This window comes from Myotis myotis, unplaced genomic scaffold (assembly GCF_014108235.1).
Source record: "Myotis myotis isolate mMyoMyo1 unplaced genomic scaffold, mMyoMyo1.p scaffold_m19_p_18, whole genome shotgun sequence".
NCBI lineage: Eukaryota > Metazoa > Chordata > Mammalia > Chiroptera > Vespertilionidae > Myotis > Myotis myotis.
The window spans coordinates 31,585,497-31,601,644 of record NW_023416322.1 but is presented as its reverse complement, the minus strand read 5'-3'; the positions used below and the strand labels follow the sequence as shown (position 1 = coordinate 31,601,644).

The 16,148-nt window shown below is 44.5% G+C and overlaps 1 long non-coding RNA gene across 2 annotated transcripts; it reads left to right on the top strand.

Moving 5' to 3' along the window:
- Window positions 1-2,068: 2,068 nt before the first annotated feature.
- Window positions 2,069-15,702, top strand: LOC118673777. Of its 2 annotated transcripts, none has more exons than XR_004973468.1 (3): window positions 2,069-4,582; window positions 12,272-12,338; window positions 14,369-15,702. It is a non-coding gene; the product is annotated as an uncharacterized LOC118673777 (long non-coding RNA). The 2 variants fall into 2 exon arrangements; XR_004973469.1 differs by lacking the exon at window positions 2,069-4,582 and adding an exon at window positions 11,401-11,613.
- Window positions 15,703-16,148: the final 446 nt, after the last annotated feature.

The following is a 16,148-nucleotide window of genomic DNA, read 5'->3' as shown; positions in this document are numbered from 1 at the left end:
GTATAGGCAGAATGAAGGGATGATGCCCAGTCGGGCTCCAGTCCTTGCCCTCTGGGAGACAGGGAACAGAATTTGCTCTCATGGATGCTCCCAGCTCCTGAGGGACAATTCCATGCACTGGGAGACTCAGGAGCTGGAAGGACATGCAGAGATCGTCCAAGAAAGCCCAACATTTGCAAAGATAGATGAAAAACTCAAGGCCCAGACAGGCTAAACTACTTCCCAAAGCTAAGACTAAACCAGGATCTCAGCTCCCCTTCCCCAGCACCTCCTCCTTCCCCCTCCTTCCCCGAGATCCACTATAGATTCAGGGTGTGACTTTCTGCTTTCTCCTGGCAAGAGAACTTCCAGTGTTGGCAGCGAGACCAGGGAGTAGTTAAAAATGACAGTAAAAGTATTTATTGATGAGCTGGGCCTGGGCGCTCTAGCCTCTGGGCCTGGAAGTAAATTGCTGATTTCACAAGGCCCTTTCACAGATGGGCAACTGCGGAGAGCCTGAAGGCTCAGGGCCTACCTCCTGAGCTCATACGCAAGCTTTACCAACAGGGAGGAGCAGTGAGCAGTCCTTGTGGGCTCCAGTCCTGCTCTTGGTCAGGCAGGGTCTCATGAGGCCTCGCAGGATTGTGTGCAGGGTGGTCCAAGAATGTTGGCTCCTTGACCAGCCAGTCCTTGACCAGCCAGTCCACTGAAATCCAGGGGTGGCTAATCCATGCTGTTTTAATTGGATCCCGAGGCAATGGAATCTGGTAATCAATGTGACAAAAGAAAAAGCACAAACACTTGAAACCCATCGCCTTTTAGGCTCTTCGGCTTAAAGCTTTAACAGAGATAACTAACGTCAATGTGCTTCTCCTTTGCTGGGTCACTGACAAGACAAGTGCCCTTTCTGTTTTGGTTTCAAACCCAATTTTTAAAAAAGATGCAAATGCCTTGAATGATGGAGATAAGTATAACTGATTGAAGCCTGGACTTCTCTTAAGATGTAAAATGGGATTCACAAAAGAAATAAAAATGCCACCGAATCTCTATACCACACTGCGATGTTCGCTCTCTTCTATCTCTGAAGTTCACAACGTTTTTCCCCCTTTTCTTACATTTTTATTCTCTGTTCTCACACAAACACCCATGGAATGCTTTCACTTTTGTTCTTAATTCATTTTCTTCCTCCCACTGTGGCCCTCTTGGGGAAAAAAGAAGCAAATGAGATGAGCACATTCAATTATTACAGGCTTCCTATTAGGAATATCTGTTTTGGAGAAGGAAGATGTCAAAAATTAACCACAGCATTTGGTAGTTGTCCAGCAAAAAGAAAATGAATAAAAATGTTTAGACTGTTATCATCCCTGTAGTCATGACCTTTGGGTAGGTCATAAGTCAACTTTGATCCTTAAGTGCTGCATTTGGGAATCCCCCTGAGGCTGCTGTGGGCTGTGGTGTGACTCCTCTCTCACCCACCGACTGGTAACTAGAATTTACTACTGAAAACCAGAATCTGGATCCAGTCTGTGTCTTGACCAGTAAACCTTGTTCCTCTGACTTGCTGGTTATCCTTCATTCTTCAAATGATACTCCTTATTTCAATAGCTGAACTTGTGGAAGTTAGGTAGATGACTTGGGACAAATCTTCCCACTGCTTAACAGGGTGGAAACTGTAATGACTTGGTTGCTAGGTCTTTATGGACTTCCTTTGGGTTTCTCCATGTGCTCAGAGACTTCTGAGGTGATGGCCTATGAAGCCACTGCCCAAATATGGAACAGATTTCTAGAGCCTTCCCTTCTGGCTAAAAGGGCCATCCAGGCAAGAGCAGATCCTGTTTAAATCTTATTATTCCAATCTAACTCAGGGCTGGGCCTCCACGTGAATATTTGCTAAATATTTGTTGATTAGCCAAAGAGGTGACGAGAATTTGGTCTCATATCCAAGGACAAATGTAATCTGATTTAGTTTTCCATGGAAAGTAGCTTAAATCAATTGTCCATGGCAAACTGCTCTCCCTGTCCATCCCCCACCTTTCACCCAAAGTGCCTGATTCTCCCATTGTCTCTGCTTCCTGTTTTTCAGAGTATCTCTTGGATCATGGCTTTCCAGTGACGCTGTCCTCCCACGGCCCAGTGGTCAGCTTTCTGGCCGGACCTGAAGCAGCACCAGGGAGGCTGTGAGGTTTGCTAGCCTCCGGTGTGTTCTGAACGGGAGGGATCAGAATCTTCTCTCTTCTGAGAAGGTTTTGGGGTCCTGTCGGGCCTGTGCTCTAAACCCGGCCCCAGCGCCAATGGCCTGCGAGCTTGGGCAAGGCGCTGTCTCCCAGGCCTCAGCGTCTTCACCTATGAAGGCCATCTGACTTATTCCCTGCAGGTTTCCTTTGGGCCCCTCCTCCCATGGCCCCTCTCTAAACAGAGGAAAGAGAGATGAGGAGGGGCAGAGGCAGTGACAAGGAAGGAACCAGATGGGATGACAAGACCATGAGCTGCTGGGAAAGAGCACAGACTCTCATCCTCCCCAGGCGCCAACCTCGGGCTCAAATCAGGGGCATTAGGGGGACTTCTCTCTCCAAGAGGATTCCTGGCCAGAGCTGAGTGTGGAGGAGGAGGGAAGGGTGCAGCAAGGGGACCGGTGAGGAAAGTTGGCTGGGTTATGAGCAACCTTGCAGAGTGTCATTACCCAAGGTGGGTATAATTGCAGGGGGTTAAGAAAGGCATGTGGGCAGGCTGGGTTGCTTTAGATTTTCCTATAATTAGTCTATGTCATTTTGAATCCAGAGAAGGATTAATTTGGCTCCTCAGTGCTCCTTGGCAGTGATTCCCCTAGGGTGGGGGGAACTGCCCCCTAATCTTCTAGGAGGTCATTCTGCTGTAAAAATGTAAAGAAAGAAAAGGTGGCCTCAGTACAAACTGAAAAGCAAAGAAAAAAAAGTCACTCATAATTCCAGTATCCAAATACAACTGATGTTAAAGTTTAGGTAACTCTTTTTACATTGCTCTTTTTTTCTTTTTATGCATACTTCCCCTATATATAAACGCTCGATTTTGGGTGCTGATTTTCCATGTGACATTTTCCATGTGACCCCCATATTTCTATGTCCCTTCATAGTCTCTGTAACCATTCATTTTAATGGTTGTGCTCTAGTGCCCACTCCTGTTGTTAGCACTTAGACCTTCCAGTTGTCCCTTGACCTCTGTACCCTTGAGGACTTGTTATTGAATTTCGTTATGTCATGGTTGTCTCTCAGGGACTTTATCTTCCTTCAGGTGCACAGTGTGGCCACATAGTAAGTGAGGAGAAAGGTTTGTTATATGAGGAACCCCCAACCCTTTACTTCTCGTCTCCCCTGATTCTCCTTGTGCAGAACCTGGTGACTCAGTTTCCCCAAGACTCTCTAAGACCACAGAGTCATCGTTTTCCCCCAAAGGTTGTTTTCATCTTGTCTCCTCAAATGCCATCTCTTCACAGACTTCCGGTCCAGGATTTCCTAGGGTTGTGTGGTCAGAAGCAACTGTTTAGTGTATGTGAGGAGGTATGGGGATGGGGCAGAGAAGGAGTCAACAGTTCAGTAGGAATTTGGAGAAGTCAGGTAGGATGTTGAGTGCAATGCCAGCCAAGAGCCAACGGGACAAGGAGATGCAGAGAAAAGAGCAACTGGGAGCACCTTGGAAGAAGCGGGCTTAGAGTGAGGATCGGAAAGCAGGGAAAACTGTGGGCAGGTTTGGCCGGGTTTGGACTTTGGCTCTCATATTGCCATTATATGTATGCATATGTATGCTTCCATGTGATATGTGTGCATATGTATATATCTATGTGTTGTGTGTACATGTGAGTATGTGTGTAAGTGTGTGTGTGATGTGTGTATATGTAGGTCTGTCTTCTCTCCTCCAAAGCCCTGCCCTCCATAGGGTTTAATATCTCTCCTCACACCCGACTCTTTCTCACAGAACCTGCCCCCCCTTTCCTGGGAAGACACGGGATTGCGGGCACTCTTCCCAAGCCCCAGGGATGCTCTCTGATTCTCACTTGTCAGCCAGCCCTCGGTGCCCACAGCAACTGCATTGTGTGGAACTAACTCACATCATTCTCCGTGGCAGTGGATTTGCCCTGATTATGTCATTCTTCTGCTAAACATCGTTAGTGCCCCCACATTAGATTGAAACCCAGATTTCTTAGTCCTAAAGGCCCGTTGTGGCCCAGGCTCTGCCCACGTCTGATTAGTTCCCTACAGGAGCATTCTGCTCCAGACAACCCATACCCCCGTTGAGCCAGGCTGCACTCAATGCCTTCATAGCTTTTCCTCGAATCTGTGAATGTCTTCTTTCCTTCATTTGTCTAACTTCGACTGACTTTCAATACAGCACCCAATATCACCTCTAAGAAGCCGTTCCTAACACCCAGTTTGATGGAGAGAGCATCTTCCAGCACAGGGATCCTGTCTTCCACTAGACTGAGGTCTCCTTGGAAGGGCAACCTTGTTCAATCATTGTCTTGCATCTCCAGCATCCAGCACAAGGCCTGGCGCAGCCCACAGTGAATGCTGATAGGATGGATGGATGAATGAATGCCTACTTCTGGAATCCTCAGTGGCCTGGATGTCAGGTATTTTAATCTAGGTGGGGAGGACATTAAGCGCCTGTCCTATTTTCACCTCCCTGACAAGATTGTTTGCCCCTGGAGGGCAGGAGTGGCCTGCAGCTCTTGGTAAACCTGGAGCCTGTGGACATACCAGGCACTGAGTCAATATTCATTGAGAGAAAAAGAAAGGAAGGAAGGAAGGAAGGAAGGAAAGAAGGAAGGAAGGAAAGAAAGAAGGAAGGAAGGAAGGAAGGAAGGAAGGAAGGAAGGAAGGAAGGAAGGAAGGAAGATAGCATAGGAAATATAGTCAACAATATTGTAATAAATATGGATGGTACCAGGTGGGTACTGGAAATATCAGGGGAAACACTTTGTACAGTATATGATTGTCTGACCACTCTGCTGTACACCTGAAACTAATACAAAATAATATTGGATGTAAACTGTGTTTGGGAAAGAAAATTTAAAGATAGAAAGAAGTAGAGAAGAGAGGGAGGGAGAGGAAGGACAGATTTGTTTCAGGATTTGTAACGCCACTGGTTCAAGTTTAGTGAGAATAAATGACTTTCCCATCCTCCCCAACTGTGGGTTTTCTGATCTAATTCTGGCAACTCCAAAATTTTATAGGGCCTGTTTGGTCCCCAAAGGGGGGAGATAATCGAGACTACATAGTTTTAGAAGTTTTTACATGGATGTCAGAAAGGTTTTCTGAATTATTGGTGTGGTTTGATTATCAAGATGACTGTGATATTAACATCTGACTGACTTACTCATGGTTTTAATTGCTCTCCATGATTAATTAGGACATTTCATTCCTCATAATCCCCCTGGATTATGGAAGAGTCACATAAAGTGAGGTGTGCTTTGCCCGGGCGAATCACAGCCTTCCTTATTTAATAGCTCTGCATCACTTCTTTTATTTTCTTTAGGAGAACAGTAGAGTTTGTGCTAGAACAGGTATTTGAATCCTGAGTTCTTTTCTTGTTAGTCTTGGAATTTGGAGCAAGTACGTGACCTTAATGCAGAATATGTGGGGCAATGAACACAATACAATTTACACACAGATGATGTATTATAGCATCCTATACCTGAAACCTATATAACCAATGCCACCCAATAAATCCAATCAAAAAACAGGATATAAAATAATACCAACCTCACAATTATTGGGTCAATATAGGAGAGAACTAAATTCCAACCCTGGGCTATGGAGTGGACATTTCTAATTGGGAGAAAAGATTAGGAAATGGAATCTGGAAATATAAACCACTCATTTGAGCATTTGAGAATGAATAGGGAGGAAAAAAGAGTCCTCCCCATTGCCCCTCCCTTAAAAAAGGATTTATTTACATTTGAAGACTGTGGATAGAGGGAGAAAACAATTATTTTACACATGTAAAATAATGGATGGTACTTTGCAAAGGGAATGAATAAAATGTTATTAAAAAGTTATTTTTGATCTTTGAAAGATCTTAATGGGTTTAATATTTTCATTTATTTGTTAATGTGGATAGATTGTCAAAGTAAAACTTTATTATCTCTTCAAGCCGTGAATAGTATATAAAGGTGATATTTTTATAAAATTTGATATATTTTCCAGAAATGTTTATAGCTATGCACCACTTTTTTAAATCCTCACCCATGGATATGCTTTTGGTGTGTTTTTTAAATTGATTTTAGAGAGAGAGGGAGAGAGAGAAAGAAACATTAAAGTGAGAAAGAAACATGTGAGAAACATCAATTGGTTGCCTCCCTGTGACCCAACCGGGGATTAAATCTGCAACCTTTTGGTGTATGGGATGATGCTCAGCCAACTGATCCACCTGGCCCGGGCCCAGTGCACCACTTTTAATGTGTATTAGAACAAACACCTTTTATCATTTATACTTTTAATGGATACTATTGCTTAGAATGAGGTAAAAGGAATAATATTTCAGTAATATACCTTTTAAAATAAATTTAGTGGCCGAAACCGGTTTGGCTCAGTGGATAGAGCGTCGGCCTGCGGACTGAGAGGTCCCAGGTTTGATCCCGGTCAGGGGCATGTACCTGGGTTGCGGGCATATCCCCAGTGGGAGATGTGCAGGAGGCAGCTGATGGATGTTTCTCTCTCATCGATGTTTCTAACTCTCTATCCCTCTCCCTTCCTCTCTGTAAAAAATCAATAAAATATATTAAAAAAATAAATAAATAAATAAAATAAATTTAGTGAAGGAAAAAAAAGAGTGAGTTGATCTAGAGAAACGTGTTAAATAATAATACAGGTGGTACATGGAATATGGGAAAAACTGAAGGAGGGAAGTGAATGACTGAGGTTTCCAAAACCCTCGACTACAACACGGGCCCTGCTGTTTTCCTTTGGAGGTTCCAGATACCCCCTTGGGAAATCAGATTGTGGTGCAGGAGTCCTACCCCATGCTCACCTGTGGGCAGGGGAAGGTTCAGAAGCCCAGCTCTCTCCCTGCTGAGATGGGCGCTGGACCTGAGGGAGATGGCCATTCAGGAGCTGACAGGTGGAATCCTGGTGTTATCACTCGCTAGCCATGGGCCCACACATCATGTTACTCAACCTTCTGAAACTATTTATGTGTAGAATGGATTTCCTTTGCCTATGTTATGTGGATGTCATAAGGATTAAACAAGGTCTATTATTAAGAAAAACTGCTGAACAATAGTAGGTATTTAATTAAATGATGGTGAACTGAGTGTATTTAAATTAGAGTGTAGACATTGGGTAGTAGTTCAGAGTGGGGCTTCATAATTGAAAAATAATTAAAATGGAAAGAGCTGAAAAAACTAATGCATTTCTTTTTGATGTGTTTCTTAAAATGAAAAACAAACAAGCAAAAGTGGGCCTTCATCCAGGGGCACACAATTTATAAGGTTCAGAATTATAGTCAAAAGGATGATGATCTTATGGGAAAATGTCAGGTGTCCATGAGGGGTTGAGGGTGGAGAATTGACCAAAGGAATGTTTCAGGGGCAGATTTTCTCCAGTGGGTTTGCCTTCCCCTTCCCGGTGGTTGATGTTGAATTAAGGGTCTGGCTAGCCTTGTCCCCTTTGTCCAATTCTCTTCTATGCTCTTCTCTGAGGCACTCATTCAGTACTTAGTGCTTTTGTTACTAATGACAGCAACTACTGTTTGTTGGGCACACACTGTGTGCCAAGCACTATGTTAATTGCTCTCCACCTGTTACTTCATTTAACCTCATCACCGCCCAGCCGGAGTGGCTCAGTTGGTTGAGCATCGTCCTGTATACTGAAAGGCTGCCGATTCCATTCCTGTCAGGGCACATACCTAGGTTGCAGGTTCGATCCCTTGTTGGAGCACTTACAGAAGGCAACTGATTGGTCTCTCTCTCTCTCTCTCTCTCTCTCTCTCTCTCTCTCTCTCTCTCTCTCTCTCTTCTTCCTTCCCTTCTTCCTTCCCTCCCTTCCTCCCTCCCTTTCTCTCTCTAAGCATGTCCTTGGGAGAGGATTTAAAAAATAAAATAAAACCCTGAGCACCTGTGGGACTAGTATTGCATTTTATAGATGACAGAAGTGAGGTCTGAGGAGCTTAAAGAACTTGCCCAAAGTGATATGCTCAGAAGTAAATGAGCCAGGGTTACAGCCAGGTCTGTCTGGCTCCCATCTCCATCCTTATGAAACTCTGTTATCCCGTGCGATACAATTCTGCACCAGCGTCAGTGTCAGCAGATGTTTTCTGAGAGCTGTCTAGCTGTCACACAATCGTATAGACCAGTGGTTCTCAACCTTCCCAATGCCGCGACCCTTTAATATAGTTTCTCATGTTGTGGTGACCCCCAACCATAAAATTATTTTCGTTGCTACTTCATAACTGTAATTTTGCTACTCTTATGAATCGTAATGTAAATATCTGATATGCAGGATGTATTTTCATTGTTACAAATTGAACATAATTAAAGCATAGTGATTAATCACAAAAACAATATGTAATTATATATGTATTTTCCGATGGTCTTAGGCGACCCCTGTGAAAGGGTCGTGCGACCTCCAAAGGGGTCGCGACCCACAGGTTGAGAACCGCTGGTATAGACAGAGACTCGCATGCACACACACAGACATTCCCCTGCCTTTGTGAAACGCATTCTAGCCCAGTGGGGACAAGGACTGGGCTTTATGTAAATGCTGGGCAGATCACTCCACACTATCTGACCTCAGCTTCCTCATCTACACTGTGAGAGGTCTGGAATGGCTCATCTCCAAAGTTCCCCCTCGCTTTGGTAGGACTGTGAACTCCATGAGGGAAGAACTAGTGTTTCCAAAATCCTAGAGTTCCTCGCACAAAAATGCTGACAGCCTGACTGGCCCCTTGTTTGGTGGATCTTCTCACATTGAGGCCACTGGCATTGGGTTGAGGGAGCATGTAGAGAGTTCAGCCCAAGACAACTTTGGGTCCGAAGGTCACTTTGCTGGTTTGGTCCATCAGTCTTGGGGATCTTCCAGATCGAGCTCTCGGAGGAACCCTAAGAAACTGAAATTAAAGCTGGTGTATTAAGCTTCCATAATAGAATAGGGGAGACTGTTGGGCCTCCCGTCAGCAGGGGAAGCCCAGGCTTTCGGACTCCCAGTTACTCTTGCTTTGGGTTGAATGTAAAGGAGGTTCCCCACCACGCGTGGTATTACCTGTTCCAAGAAGCCTCTTCCAACACTAGGTTATGTGACTCCTTCCTGAGCCCTTATAACATTCTGGGCTTATTATTTAAGGAAAAATAATCATTTTCATAATATATTTACAATATATATTAGTGTAGGTTTTCCTCACTGGACTAAGAACTCCTTGAGGGTAGAACCGAAACTTCTAGATCATCAGACCTCTAGTACTTAGTCCGGTGTCCATCATGCAGTGGTGTCCTATAAGTGTGGGTTAAACAAACTGATGGGGGACATCATAACCAAGGATGTATCTGCGTTTGGTCCCAGGAGAATGTTATTTCATTGGAAGAGGAGCTTGCCCTGGTGAGGAAGTCATCCAGCCCTGCTTGGGAGCCCATCCTGGTGCCACTACCATCATTATCATCACCACTTACGACTAGGCTACAGACAGGACATATAAGAGTAGATGCCACACTTAACCCAGGCCTTTTTCAGCGTAGCATTAGGTCTTGGAAACCTAATACAATCCAGAGGAAGGCACCAGGAAGACACAAGAGCAGGGTAACATTAATTGCTGCTAATGGTGCCTAATTCCCCAGTGAATCAAACATGAGACAATAGAGGTGCTTCAGCCAAACCCTTGGCTGATGGAAATGGAATTAGCCTGGTTCAAGTCCAAATTATTTGTTGTCTTTGCTGGAATGAGTCTCAGAAATGCCACAGAGTTCCAGAGATGCCACGGCTGTTGTGTTTACTCTGTTTGGACAGGCCATTAGAGGCACAACGATTGTTTTTCTTTTAAATAAATTGTTTTCTGATTCCTGAGCCTGGCAGAACAGGATAAGTGTCCCTCAGCAGGGCTCGGTGTCTGTGGGGGTGTTGGGCCAGGTGTGGCTGGTGAGGCCTTCTTCCACCACTGGGATATGGCCTCACACTCCTACTGGGTGACCTCTCCACCGGGGTCCCCATTTTACCCTTGAGGAAATGGAGGCAGAAAGAAGCCATGCAATTACTTGGGGTCTCAAGCCCTAAGTGACAGATCCTTTACACAGGTGGGGAGGCTAAGTCAGTCCATGTATCCTCTTAGTACTCCAATCAGCACATATAAAACAGTCAATAAATGCTAGCATTATTCTGGGGCTATTGGTGATGATTAGGGCCAGAGAATTATGGTTACCTTTACTCTTACTACCCTCAGATGGTGATGGAGCTCATGTCTGGGGCGTTCATTTTGCTTCTGTTAACAAAATGGTAAGGAAACTGGCATGTCAAGCCTTGGTTGAACAATCTACCCTATTCTGTTCTATAGCCACAGACCACATTCTTAAACTTTGAGGGGACATAGGTTGTCATAATTAGCAACCCGGTGTCTATACACACATAACATAAATGCAAATATAGTTAAATGCAAATATGGATGCATAGAAATTCCCACTTGTGCTGGAGCAGAAGCAGGTGGGGGAGGAGCTGAGTTATGCTGGGCGCCCAGGAAAGAGACTGATGGGGGGCCCGGTACCTGAGACTTGAAGGTGAGAGATCTTGGGTTGAGCTGTTGGCGTGTTGGAGGCGGACTAAAGAGGAATTGCCTTCTGACCCAGCAAATTCTACAGGGGCCAGGAGGAAATGGCACCCAGGCCCTCACAACATTTACTCTGGGATGGAAGCTGGAGATAGACATGAGGAAGGCACACTTCTCTCCGCCCCACCCCTCCAGGATCCCCCATTATTGCACAGAGGATGGACATTAGAACAATGATTGCACTACAGGTTGGCACACAAGGACATACAAAGTGTGGTGGGGTCCTTATAGAGTTTGAGCCCAGAATATGTCAGAGGGACTATGAGGGTGGGGGAGGAATTCGAGGCAGAGGAAAGAGCAGGCACGAAGGCCTGGGTGTGACGCAGCAGGACACCTACAGGCCACTGCAGGATCCTGCAGGACAGCTCTTAGGGAGGGCACATGCCTGGGTGGAGAGCAAGGCAAGTCGTATCACGGAGGGGGCGGAAAGCCATATTTAGGAGTTTTGACTTTTACCTTCAAGGATACAAACAGCCACCAAGGACTTTTAGGAAAGAAAGAAGCATGATTATATCTTAAATTTCCAAACCAAGCTGTCTCTTCCAATATTGGCATCCCAGCGAAAAGCTGAATGAGGTGGCAGTGGGCTTGTCAGAGAGAGAGCACAGTGGAGCTGGGGACCAGGCAGGGCTGGCGGGGGCCCCAGGAAGTGATGACCGGGTTTGACTGGTGACCTTGGCCTGTCTGACCATGTCCTGTGGAACAAACAAATCCTTGAATGCCTTTGTCCTGACGAGCACAGAGCTGCTTCACTTAATCCTTAAACTAACTTGTGATTTTGGCATTGCTTCTCCCATCGTGCAGCTGAGTAAATGAAGGCGCAGGGTGGCTGAGGAGGTGCCTCCGGCCGGGCAGGTGTGAGTGCGTGTTCATGTGGAGCCCTGAGGGGTCCAGGCCCCGGCTTGGTCCTCATCCTCGAGGGCCAGGGGAAGGGAGTGGAGCTTATGACGCCCAGTTTCCCCTGGAGCATCTCCTTGGGCAGCTGCGGAATGCTCATTCTCATACCCATTCGGTGTCTGCTGAGGAGGAGGGTGTGGGGAGGCCCAGGAAGCCTGTGTGTTTCCAGGCTCCCTGTCCCCCAGGGCGGAGGCAGCAGGGTGGACCCCCAGGTTGGTAGGGAGATGAGGGGCCCATGGCTTTCATCACAAGGGAAAGCCTAGATCAGCACATATCCATCTCTCCTTCTGGAAAAACCGCTCCCAGGACATGCCTGACTGCCAGTAACACTCAGCAGTTGGGCAACCTGGCCCCTCAGGGGCTGCCTTTCTTCTGCAGTTTCCGTGATGAGAAAAAAAAAAGGGATTTCTTAACCACTCAGCTGTAGGAATCAATGGGTGGAGGGGACTATGGTGAAATGGGGTCCAGCCCCACCCCACCCTGCAGGGCTGCCTGCTGTAGCAGGACCCTGGGTCTTGGGAACTCTGTAGGCAGCCGCACCTCTGGGGTTCGGAGAGTGGGATGCCTTCTACCCGAATTCTTTGGTTCTTCTGATACCTTAACTTATCCCATACAGTGTGCCAGCCACCTTGATGAGGGTTTTACAACTGGACCTGATTTTGTCTCCTCAATAACCCTGAGAAGTAGGTACTGATTTATTTATTTATTTAATATATATTTTTTTATTTCAGAGAGGGAGAAAGAGAGAGATGATGAGAGAATCACTGATCGGCTGCCACCTGCATGCTCCCTATTGGGGATTGAGCCTGCAACCTGGGCATATGCCCTTGACCAGAATTGAATCTGGAGCCCTTCAGTCTGTAGCTCTATCCACTGAGCCAAACCGGCTAGGGCAGTACTGATTTCTTTATTTGCCGGATAACAATATATGATGCACATTACCATGAATGTCCATCTGATGCCATGTCCATTGCCATTCAATGAACACAGGTGCAGTTCTGGATGCTGGGAAGACAGCAGAGAACGTGGCCACGCGGATCTGGTGCAGGATCTAATGGCATAATGGGCATCAGTGTATTTGATAGACCAGAAAGTGCCACATGTCTCCAGGGCAGTGGTCAGCAAACTCATTAGTCAACAGAGCCAAAAATCAATAGTACAATGATTGAAATTTCTTTTGAGAGCCAAAATTTTTAAACTTAAACTATATAGGTAGGTACATTGTTATTAACTTAATTACGGTACTCCTAAGGCTTAGGAAGAGCCACACTCAAGGGCTAAAGAGCCGCATGTGGCTCGCGAGCCGCAGTTTGCTGACCACGGCTCTAGGGCCATCCTGGCAGGAGTAAAGGCTCAGTACACTTCAAAAGTTGGATGACATTACCCCATGTGGTTTAGGAAACCTGTCACTTGTGACTGCCCCACCACAGGTCTTAAATCAGATGACTGGGGATCTGGGCCTTCAGACAGAACACTACTGGTTGCCCAATTTTCACAAGCTGTGTGGGTTCACCCCCCTCACCCCATTCAGCTCCTTCCACAGTGCCCTTCCTGGGCTGGGAGGATGCTTAGCAAAGGAAGGCCAGGTCCCTGCAGCCCCTCATCCTGGGGTGAGACTGAGGACTGGCCCCATCTCCTTGGTGCTGAGAAGCAGCCCATGGGGAGAGCTGGGGTATTCATGACTTAAGTTGGAATTCACTGGTTTGTGTCTGTGATGAATGGTTATCTTTGTTTCTTGTGATGCTTTAGTCAAAAACTGTTTATTATTATTTGTTTACTAATATACCGTCCTCGAACCCATAGCAAAGGCTGCTGATGTTACAAGATTTATGAAATAGAAACAGAAAACCAGAACCAAAGAAAGGATGACAGATCAGATACAGGAAACAAACAGTTTCATTTTTTATTTTTTAAATATATTTTATTGATTTTTTTACAGAGAGGAAGGGAGAGAGAAGCATCAATCAGCTGCCTCCTGCACATCCCCTACTGGGGATGTGCCTGCAACCAAGGTACATGTCCTTGACCAGAATCGAACCTGGGACCCTTTAGTCCCCAGGCCAACGCTCTATCCAGTGAGCCAAACCGGCTAGGGCTCTTTTTTATTTTTAAATATACTTTTAATGATTTCAGAGAAGAAGGGAGAGGGAGAGAGGGATAGAAACATCAATGATGAGAAAGAATCATTGATCAGCTGCCTCTTGCACACCCCCCACTGGGGATCAAGCCCACAACCCGGGCATGTGCCCTTGACCGGAATCGAAACTAGGACCCTTTAGTCCGCAGGCCGATGCTCTATCCACTGAGCCAAACCGGTTAGGGCTTCTTTATCATTTTAAAACAATGAACAAAGTATATGTAACCTTCTATTACAAAGAACATTTTGCATGCTTACTTAGAACATTTTGTAAAATATAGAATACATCAATGTAAAATAAAATAAGCCTGTGGGCCTAAGTTACACTGGTGTTTATTTTTGAGCATGTAATTCTGTATTTATTATTTTAAAGAGCCACTTAACAATAACATAATTCTTCTATACCATGTTTTAATGATTGAATAATATTCCATTGCACGGATATACCTCAATTTATTTAATCAGTGTTCTATTGCTGATGGTTTACATTATTGCCTTTTCCCTGCTTTCATACAGTTGTTGCAGTAAGTGTCCTTATATATCTAAGTTCTTCAACATTGCCCATCGTTTTTTTAGGGTAAATTCCTAGAAGCAGGATCCCGGGGTCACAGCACGTCCATATGTTTTATGCACAGGCAAGGACACAGGTTCTGGAATGAGACCACGTAGGACTGACACCCTTGGCCATCAGCCAGCCGCATGGCCTTGGAGGGCCTGGCAGGCCCGTGGCTTCCTCCCTGGTGAGTTGGAATACTAACAACCTCCTTTACTGGGTTGGTTGCTATGCGATGCATATGGCTCAATACATGGTAAGCCCTTAGATCCTGGCCTGTGCACAGTGAGCACAAAACTCTCAGCTATTATTATTGTTGTTATCATTGCCAACTTGTCCTCCTGAAAGAGTGTCCCAATTTAACTCCCACAAGCATTGTATGAGCGTTTATTTCCACACACCTTTGTCAATACTGGGTGTTATCATTCCTTATTATTTCATTGTTTGCCAATCTGATAGGCTTTAATTTTACTGCTTTAATTACTAGTGATAAGCATTTTTTGATGTCTTCATTCATTAGTAAATTTTCTGTTCATGCTTTCCCCCCCCCCTGTTTTAGTGGGGTACAAGACTTCTTATGGATTTCTTTAATATAGTAAGGTCTTCAATTTTCTTTCTATCTATGGACATGAAAATTGTATTTTTCCTTGTTGCTCTTGCCTGTGCTATACACTGAAAAGCCTACCATGAGATGTTACCTATATTTTTGCAATTTTTAATTTTTTTAATAATTTTTTACTTTTACCTTTAGACTTTTAATAAAATTAATTTGTAATTTTAATAGTTAACTTCCCCACTTTAAAAAATTATTTGTCAATTAATTACGATAGACTAAATTCTATATTCTTGGTTGGTTTCTTGGCTGTTTCCTCTGTTCCATTAATCTCTATGTCTTTTTCTATGCTTGTGTTTTAAATTCTTATTGCTTTATAAAACACTTTGATGTCTATCAGTACAAGTCCCCTTCCACTAATTTTTTGGGGGGAAATATTTTCTTGGCTATTATCATTTGACTATTTGTATAAATAAACTGGAATAATTTTGTCACTTCTAAGAAGAATACTTATTTTGATTAGAATTTCATTCGTTTTATAAATTAATTTGGGGAGAATTGGTATTTTTCCTGCTTTTGCATTTTCCTGCTTAGAAACATGAAAGCTATTTCTTATTTAATCAAGAAATTTTAAAGTAAACTTTTAATTTTAGAATAGTTTTAGATTCACAGAAAAGTTGCAAAATAGTAAAATAGTATAGCATTGCTATGTACCCTGCACTCAGTTTTTCCCATTGTTAACATCTTACCTTATTGTAGTATATTTGTCACAATTAATGAACCAGTATTGGCCTATATTATTAACTAATGTCCATACTTTATTTGGATTTAATTGTTGTTTTTTTCCAACATCCTTTTTCCATCCCAGTGTCCTGTTCAGGATGCCACATTAGTTGCTATGTCTCCTTGGGCCTGTCTAGATTATGACAGCTTCTCAGAATTTGCTCGTTTTTGTTAAACTTGACCATGTTGAGGAGTGCTGGTTAGGTATTTTGTAGTTTGTCTGATGTTTCTTCACCTTTATTTCACAAACTGTGAAAACAGATTAGAATTGACATTGTTTTTTAGGTCATGGTAACTAAGACAAAAAGGAGTCTTCCCCCCTTTCTCCTCCTCCTCCTCCTCCTCCTTCTCCTTATAAAGAAACTAGAAGCCCAGTGCACGAATTTGTGCACAGGTGGGTCCCTCTGGGTGGCCTCTGGGGATCAGGCTGAAACCCACATTCTACCTTCCATTCACGCTCATCCCGG